Genomic DNA, 9,707 nt, shown 5'->3' on the forward strand with positions numbered 1-9,707 from the left:
GTGGACTCATCGAGGAGGAGGCTGAAACGCTGGTCACCCACATCTGCGACCAACTTTTTCAGAAAGTATGGTGCTAGAACACCATTATTAATTTCTGTGCACTTTGTCCTGTGCATGTTGAAGTGGGTAGCAGCAGTGGAGTCTGAGAAAGCAGCTCTACATGCTTCTCCAATGTGATCACATGCCAGCATGGAACCGTGTTCAGCGATAACTAATGCCATTGTGGCCTCAGCCTTTATTGCAGTCAATTTTTTTGAACCATAAATGGCAGCTTGTTTTGGGTGGAACTGTTATAAAGGCTCTGTCTTTTGAGTATATTTTTGAGTTGCCATGTGCTTTTTTACTTCACCAAGTTTGTCGTAGAAATCAGCCTTCAATACAGGCAGTATGCCCGCGTATCATCTCCAATAAACAGCTTCAACCAGCCTTTGAATTCAGGGTTTGATTCCCACTCCTTTCTGTATTTTTGAGTGTACAGTTTAGACTGAGACATGAATATCTTGCCAGCTAGATGTTTAGCTTATGTCACAGAGAGGCACACACACAGTGGACAAGGTGAGTAAGTGACTGAGGCTGTGTGAGTCAAATGCAGTGATTTATTTTAGACAAAGACCATTTTACATTTACTTCCCGCCCTGAATGTAAGCCAGCGGCGGCTTGCGCGATTCATTTGCAGTCCGGACGCGGAGGGGTGAACATCTCCTGCTCTGACTGCAGCTGGGAGGGACTGCTGTGTGAGGACTGGGCCGCCTGTACTTTTGAGAAGAGTAAGAACGATCCGTGCTTTCATGTCAGAGTCTCCAAAAGTCTCCAATAACACCAGAAAAAGTCACTAGTCGATTTTTTGAAAATGTGTCACTAGAGGGGGACTGAATACTCGCTAAATATAGCTGCAAAGTCGCTAAGTTGGGAACACTGGATAAACAAGTGATGAATTTCCGGCCAAGGGTGGTCCATTTAAAAATCATTCCTTCCTTCCTCCCTCTTTTTTTTTGTATTTTTATTATTAACAAATATCAACAAACAAAAGGCGGGGAGGGAGATGTTTTACTATGAAATCAAGTTATGGGGCATGGTAACATTTCATTTCCAGACCAGCAACACCAAACATTATTCTAGAGCGTAGAACGCTCTCTGAGCTCTACTGGATTCGAAGTGGGGAAAGATTTGCTTGTTTAGGCCAAGCAAACGAAATAAGAGGAGGGGAGAGGAAAGAAAACAAAACAGTGGAAATAGCAATGAACTACGGTACGTTAACACGGTCCAGCCGACTGGTCTGAAGTGTATATTAATGGGGGGGGGTTGAAAGATTGGCTTCTTTTATTTATTTAATTTGCCTACATTTTATTAAACCTTTATTTAAAGATACAAGTCAGTTAAGAACAAATGTATAACGCCCATTTACCTTGCTTATTTCTCAATAACCTTGCTATGTTGCCTACACATCAATATGGCTAAACTGACATATTCTGTCGATCCCCCCTGAAGAACAGCGCAACTTCATCCACCATTTATGTAAATTCAACAGCTATTTTAAAAAATTACTTACCTTGATGAAAACAGCCCCTGTTGGATACACACGGTCCTTTTTTTGTTGCAAAATTACAGTGTAGGTCCAGGCTGTCACAAAAAAAACGGTTGCTACGAATGTTTATATTGACTATTGTATCACTGTCTCGCAAGACGAGGGGGTGACAGTGGGCTGGGGTGGAGGCTTTGCACCAGTGAAAGTAAACTAATCCTACTCCGGCAGAACGGGCGGAGACACAAAAAGTTAAAGGAACGGTCTCGGACTGGCTATGTTGCTAAATCTATTTTAATAATTCGTGAAGTAGGCAACAAGAAATTGTGTTTGTGGAATTAGGCACACTAAAGTGATTTTGTATCTGAAAGAAAAAGGTAAGATGCGTCGATTATCCTAATAGGCTTTTAGATTGTATAACGGTCCGCCCTGGAGGTTTGACTTTTGTTGTCTAGTCAACAATCATTTAAATCACTCACATTGGTGCCGATGCTATTTATTGGCCAATGAGAGGCTTTGAAGCCACCGGTCGGCCATGTTGGCCGTCTCAGAAAAGCAGTCCTCCATAGAGAGAAATAGTAATGGCGTCTTTTTGTTGGCACTAACTCTGCCATGGTTCATTGGACAAAGCCTATGGGGGAAATGAATGGCGTTTTTGTAGGGTTTTTGTTTAAAACCTCTTAAGGATCGGAACCTTTTTTCAACTGCCTGTAGCTCAGGACCTGAAGCAAGGATATGCATATTCTTGATACCATTTGAAAGGAAACACTGAAGTTTGTGGAAATGGGAAATTAATGTAGGAAAATTACATGAGATCTGGTCAAATATAATAGAAATAAAAAAACATCCCAAATATACCATCATTTTAGAAATGCAATTAAAAGGCCAGACAGTGATCAGTGTGTGTGCAAAGTTTCAGACTGATCCAGTGAAGAATTATATCACTACACAATATTTTGTATCAAGTCTGCCAGAAGTTTGACCAAATGTGCAGAATTGGTTAATTTATAAATGTTCAAGTACATTCAAACTTTATTTAACTGGGCAAGTCACAAATTATTATTTTACCATGACCACGTACCCCGGCCAAACCCTCCCCTAACCCGGACGATGCTTGGCCAATTGTGCGCTGCCCTATGGGACTCTCGATCACTTCCGGGTGTGATACAGCCCAGAATCGAACCAGGGACTGTAAATGACACCTCTAGCACTGAGATGCAATGCCTTAGACCGCTGCGCCACATGGGAGCCTAACATCACCTTACACAACTATAGAGAGCATACAAAAAATGCTATGGTAATAAAAAATGTAGGTTTACACACTCCCAGGAATGTCATACATGATGGATCATTAGCTTCCCTACAGAAAAGACACTAACCTTCACACATCTAGATGGCTGGACGGGGTGGGTGTGGAGCCCGAGACAGCAGGGGGGGGGGGGGGGGGGGGGGTCAAACTGTAGAACTCAGTTCCTACATTTGAATATGAAAATTGATTTTATCAAACAAAACTACGCTACATGTTATCTCTGGGACCCTCAGTAATCCAAATCAGAGCAAGATAACTGAATGTAAGTACATTATTTACCTTCAGAGGTGAATGTACCAAACCAGTTGCCATGACAAAAGCATGTTGTTGTTGTGCACTATCCTCAAACAATAGCATGGTATTTTTTCGCTGTAATAGCTACTGTAAAATGGAAACTGCAGTTAGATTAACAATAACAATAAGTATCATTTAAAAGTATGCATTAAGGTGTCTGTAATAGAATAGACATGGCCAAAACTAAAGTAGACATTTATAAATGCATTTCTATAGCTTCCAAAAATATTTTTTTACCACGATGTTGGAGTGCCAAGATGGAGGCACTGTGTCTTCAAAACAGCGCCCCCTGTCATCTAGTGTTTATATATAAATCATTAGTTTATAGTTATGAAATATTATGCAAATAAAGGGGCAGGTAGGTGGCAGTCGGGTTGAATAAAGAGAAAAGAATACATAAACAAATCTATAAATCTATCATTGTTGCGCAATTTATATCTAGGTCTATAGACTACATTGAGGTTTTTATTTCATGTTTTTGGCATTAGTTACAAAAGCCTAAACTTTAAGGCCTAACTTTACGCGCGCCAAAAATCCTACACGCCAGATGTTTTTTGGGAACACACATCGAACCAAAAAGGACAAATACCCGGAGTTAAAAAATTTTAAAAGAAAAGCTGCATAATAGAGAGTTGAAAATACAGAGAAGGGAGGGCCAGAAAAGTCATGTTTGGGAAAGATTTGTTCAGATCGGTTTAATAGAAAGTGAAATCTGGACACTAACTGTAGGTTTATAACTTCTCACATAGTCTTAATATTAACTCCTGCTGAATTAAGCAGTTCTTCAGTAAAATGATACACCAAATGTATATTTTGACTCGGGAACAGGAAGTAGAGAAATATGATTGATTCATTTCAGAATCTTGAGAGAATGTGAATGCACAGTCTGTAGAGCAGTGATCTATCAGTGTCATTTAAGCTGATAGTATTTCAACTACAAAAGCTGAAATAAATCATAAATATGAAATCTTATAGGAGATGTTGTACCCACTGTGACTATTAAAATCTACTCTAACCAGAAACCTGGACAGATGTTAGCATTCGCGCAAAACTGAAAGTACGAACCACCGCAAGGTAACTGGGAATATGGCAGAATACAAACAGTGTAGTTATTCCCTCAGAAAAGCAATCAAACAGGCAAAACATCAGTATAGAGACAAAGTGGAGTTGCACTTCAACGGCTCAGACAATCACGGACTACAAAAGGAAAACCAGCCACGTCGCGGACACCAACGTCTTGCTTTCGGACAATCTAAACACCTTCTTCGCCCACTTTGAGGATAACACAGTGCCACCAACGCGGCCCGCTACCAAGGACTGTGGTCTCTCCTTCCCCCGTGGCCAATGTGAGTAAGACATTTAAGCGTGTTAACCCTCGCAAGGCTGCCGGCCCAGACGGCATCCCTAGCCGCTTCCTCAGAGCATGTTTACTGACATTTTCAATCTCTCCCTATCCCAGTCTGCTGTATCCACATGCTTCAAGAATGGGCCCCATTGTTCCTGTACCCAAGAAATCAAAGGTAACTGAACTAAATGACTATCGCCCTTTAGCACTGACTCCTTTCATCAAGAAGTGCTTTGAGAGACTAGTCAATTATCATATTTAACGGGAAAACATTTAACGGGAAAACACACTGGTTGATTTGACAGACAAGGAGAAGCGACCTTGCCTCCTACCTGGGTTGGCGCAGAGGAATTTTCTGGCTTGTCACCTCCTCGCCTCCTAGTGGATAGAGAGCAGGTCGGGGAGAAATGACCCTGTTCTCCACAATTGAAGCAGAGGCACAGATTCCTCCTCCTCCTATGCTTTGCCTCGGGCAAACGTGCCGAGCCCACCTCCATCGGCTCTGGCCACGGAGCAGGGGTAGCCATGGGCTCTGTATTCCGCGCAGGTCTTCTTCTGGACCGCAGGAGATTGTCCAACCGGATCACCATGCTGATGAGCTGGTTGAATGGCAGGTTGTCATCACGGCAGGCTAACTCCAGCTGTACCTCCTCCCGCAGTCCGCTGCGGAAAACGGTGACCAGAGCCAACTTGTTCCATCCGGTGGAGGCTGCGATGGTCCGGAACTCCAGGGCGAACTCCGAGGCGGTCCTAGATCCCTGGAGTAGTCGGAGTAGACGCTCACCCTCCTCACGGCCCTCCACAGGATGATCAAACACTGAGTGGAAGAGGAGGGTGAAGCGCTCATAGGACGCGACCTCGGGTCCACCTATCTCCCAGACCGCGGCACCCCAGTCCAGAGCCCGTCCGGTCAGTGCCGAGATGGCAACCCTGTCTCTTCTGGAAACAGCCCTGGCGTAGTGAGCGAGGTACAGGTCACATTGTAGAAGGAACCTCTTGCATCTTGCTGGTGCGCCGTTGAAGCACTGCGGGAGGAACAGGGGTATTCCACGGACCGACTCTGTCTGGAGAGACAGTCCTCGTGGTGCTGTACTGTCCCTACAATGGTCACCAGCTCGGCCTTTCCTGCTGTCTCCATTTCGGAATACAGCGCAGGAATACACAATAAGGGTTTTTAATACACCCAAAATAAAACATGTATACAAAACACTGGGCTGTACCCAAACAAAAGAGCAAGGGTAAACCTTATTGAACGACATGGGACGATACCCGTAATACACAAAATATAAAGCATGCAGCATAACAGCTGCACCAACTCATAGGTACTCACACCACCAACGGATATGGGAACAATCCGACAAAGCCAGAGGGAACAGAGGGCACATATATAACATACTTATCAGGGGAATGGGAACCAGGGGTGTCTAATCAGACAAGACAGTCCGGGGTTGATGATAATGAATCCCGTTCAGTGAAGCCTAGAAAGCCGGTGACGTAGACCTCTGGAACTGGTGAACAGAATGAGTAGCAGTACCGGGGGTCATTCATGACAGATTTGTTTGACCTCTCTAGGGTATGTGGGACGCTAGCGTCCCACCTGGCCAACATCCAGTGAGATTGCAGAGCTCCAAATTCAAATACAGAAATACTCATTATAAAAATTCAGAAAACAAAACATATTTTACATAGGTTTAAAGATTAACTTCTTGTGAATCCAACCACAGTGTCAGATTTAAAAAATGCTTTACGGCGAAAGCATACCTTACGATTATTTGAGAAGATAGCCCAGTAGACAAATCATTACAAAGAGTAACCAGCCAAGCAGAAGAGTTACACAACTCAGAAATAGAGATAAAATTAATCCCTTACCTTTGATGATCTTCATATGGTTGCACTCAGACGACATTCATTTACTCAATAAATGTTCCTTTTGTTCGATAGTCTCTTTATATACAAAAACCTCGCGCGTTTTCTTCAGTGATCCACAGGCTCAAACGCAGTCAAAACAGGCAGACAAAAAAACCAAAAAAAAACAACTTCCTGAATGGATTTTTCTCAGGTTTTCGCCTGCCAAATCAGTTCTGTTATACTCACAGACACTATTTTAACAGTTTTGGAAACTTTAGAGTGTTTTCTATCCAAATCTACCGGTTATATGCATATCATATCTTCTGGGGCCGAGTAGCAGGCCGTTTAATTTGGGCATGCTTTTCATCCAAAATTCCGAATGCAGCCCCCTAACCTAGAGAAGTTAACACTTTTTGGGTTACTACATGATTCCATATGTGCAGTGGTGGAAAAAGTACCCAATTGTCATACATAAAAAAGTAAAAGTAAAAGTCACCCTGTAAAGTACTACTTGAGTAAAAGTCTGAAAGTATTTGGTTTTAAATGTACTTAAGTATCAAAAGTAAAAAATCATTTAAAATCTCTTATATTAAGCAAACCAGACAACACGACTGTCCTGTTTTTTTTTAAATGTACAGATAGCCAGGGTCAACAGTTCAACACTCAGACATAATTTACAAACAAAGCATTTGTGTTTAGTGAGTCTGCCAGATCAGAGGCAGTAGGAATGACTAGAGATGTTTTCTTGATAAGTGCGTGAATTAGCAAATTTTCCTGTCCTGCTAAACATTCAAAATGTAACAAGTGCTTTTGGGTGTCAGGGAAAATGTAAGGAGTAAAAAGTACAACATTTTCTTTAGGAATGTAGTGGAGTTAAAGTAATAGTTGTCAAAAATATAAATAGTCAAGTAAAGTACAAATACCCCCAAAAAACTACATAAGTAGTACTTAAGTACTTTACACCACTGCATATGTGTTATTTCATAGTTTTGATGTCTTCACTATTATTCTACAATGGAGAAAATAGTAAAAATAAAGAAAAACCCATGAATGAGTAGGTGTGTCCAAACTTTTGACTGGTACTGTATGTTGTTACCCCAACATGTTTGTAATGCATCATGAGTATAACTCATGGAGAAATGATATTTCATCTGAAATGATAAATCTCTCATATTCAAATGATCTGTTTTATAACAATGCAATATTACAATCTGTATGTGAAAAAATGTTCTTCCAAATAACTTGCTCACAGATTTACTTTTGCTCCCCCCTCTCCTTTCATTACCTCAGATGTTCAGTTATGGAGTAAAGTCCTTCTCTTCACCATCATCCAGATCTCCATCTCCTCAACGCTCTCTTACATCCTGTACATGGAGAGGAGGCGTTACGGACCATACTCAGTAAGCCAGACGGGAAAATACATTTAAAGGGTAATTTCAGTATTTCATTCAATTTACAGTTGTAGATTACAAGGTTACCATGTACATGATATGTATTATTTATTAGGATCCCCATTCAGCAGATACTCTTCCTGGGGTCCAAACAGGGTTAAAATAATTAGATCACAGTAAAATACAACAGCCTACATCATAAATAAAACAAGAAATCATAAAATACATTATTACTATATTATTACAAATGTACAATATAAAATCCACAATACAGCAACATGACAATGTGTATGTATGTGTGTAGAGCACATGTAGATTACAGATTACAGTGTCTCCTGGCCCATAGACTACTTTCCAGGTTAGGAACCATCTAACATCAAGTTGTAAAACGCTTCCCCTTTAATATTTTGTTCGGCACTAATATTCGTTATTATCTGGGGTATTATTGCTTAATTACCATGATCATATTATTCATAGGGTGTGGTGGGAATGGATATTTTCATTTGTTTACTTGGATTTATTTATTTAAAACAAGAGTTCTGGCAATGAGGAATAATATTTCAAGACAGAATCCAAACAAAATGGAAGGGGATAAAAGCAACACCCATATTTTTGGAGAGATTGTTTCCATACAAATAAAATATTTACAAGATTGTGTAAATACACAGAGGATGCCACAGGGCAGGCATTAGAGTAGTGCTGTGGAAATTACCACCAGGGAAAACTGAAGTCAAAATAAAATGTTCTTTCACAGTAGTTCATCTATTTTTCTTCTTTCCTCCTCCTCTTTCTCTCCCTTATTCTCTCTTTCTCTCTCTTCCAGTCTCTCAATCAAGGTGTTCCCTCGACTCCCATACTGGTCACTGCTCCCGACTTCAACTGACCAATAACAGCTGCTTAAGGACTTTAACTGACCAATCCCATCTGCAGACAGATGTCCACCAATTCCCCTGTTATGATATTAATGATTTGTCCACCACAGATGGTTTGTTTAAGTTTCTACCATTGTGGCTTTATGTTATTGTTTTTGAATGTGTAGCATGAAGCTGTGGAATTGATATGGATGTGATTCCATAATATTTAAAAACATAAATAAATGTAACCTTTATTAATTTTATAATGTAAAATTCTTATTTACAATGACGGCCGACCTTATTATTTAGTGTTTTACTACAATGCAGTGCTAAATAATGGTTTAAATTTTCCCCAAATTACTCATTTGTTTTGTATATTTTTACCGAAATAAAATAATTCATATAAAAATACTGTTCTTCAAAATGCATCTATGAAATTACCTCCATCTCGCTCATCTTCTCTCTGGATAGTCAGGACAAAGTGTTGTCTCTCTCTAGAACACAAGTGAGACCTGTCCGAGCCAGAACGGCCCGTAAGGGCAGGAGCCTATCTCCTGTTTCTGAAGCGTGAGACGGCTTGATGTGCAAGTACACCCCATGGGCAGGAATGATAGAACAACATGAAAGTTTAGAGAGCAATGTCATCAAATGTCATCTTAAGACTCCCCAGGAAGTGTTTCTGTAACCCGGTTATGTATCTGCTCTGGGAACCAGATGGAACCTCCTGTGGAATGGATGGAACTGAATGAAACCATATGGAACAGTTGACTTCAGTTAATTTGCAAATAAATTCATTAAAAATCCTACAATGTGATTTTCTGGATTTTTGTTCCTCATTTTGTCTGTCATAGTTGAAGTGTACCTATGATGAAAATTACAGGCCTCTCTCATATTTTTAAGTGGGAGAACTTGCACAATTGGTGGCTGACTAAATACTTTTTTGTCCCACTGTATGCACATTTGTCATTTTGTGCCACCAAAATAGGCATGTATTCAGCTCAATATAGGGCTTTGCTACCACCTAGTGGACATTATAAATTGTAAGACAAAAGCAAAAACAAATCTGGCCATTCATCTCAGGCGCCGTCCAACGGTTGTGTTGGTTGGTTGGCACTGGCACCTTGATGAGCAAGCTAGATTGCTA

General features: G+C 40.8%; 1 long non-coding RNA gene across 1 annotated transcript; it reads left to right on the forward strand.

The window, feature by feature from the left end:
- The first annotated feature begins 2,971 nt into the window (after nt 1-2,971).
- LOC135561877 (uncharacterized) lies at nt 2,972-9,377 on the forward strand. The gene is made up of 3 exons (XR_010459717.1): nt 2,972-4,645; nt 7,609-7,748; nt 8,533-9,377. It is a non-coding gene; the product is annotated as an uncharacterized LOC135561877 (long non-coding RNA).
- Nucleotides 9,378-9,707: the final 330 nt, after the last annotated feature.

Source organism: Oncorhynchus nerka, linkage group LG18 (genome assembly GCF_034236695.1).
Source record: "Oncorhynchus nerka isolate Pitt River linkage group LG18, Oner_Uvic_2.0, whole genome shotgun sequence".
Lineage (NCBI taxonomy): Eukaryota > Metazoa > Chordata > Actinopteri > Salmoniformes > Salmonidae > Oncorhynchus > Oncorhynchus nerka.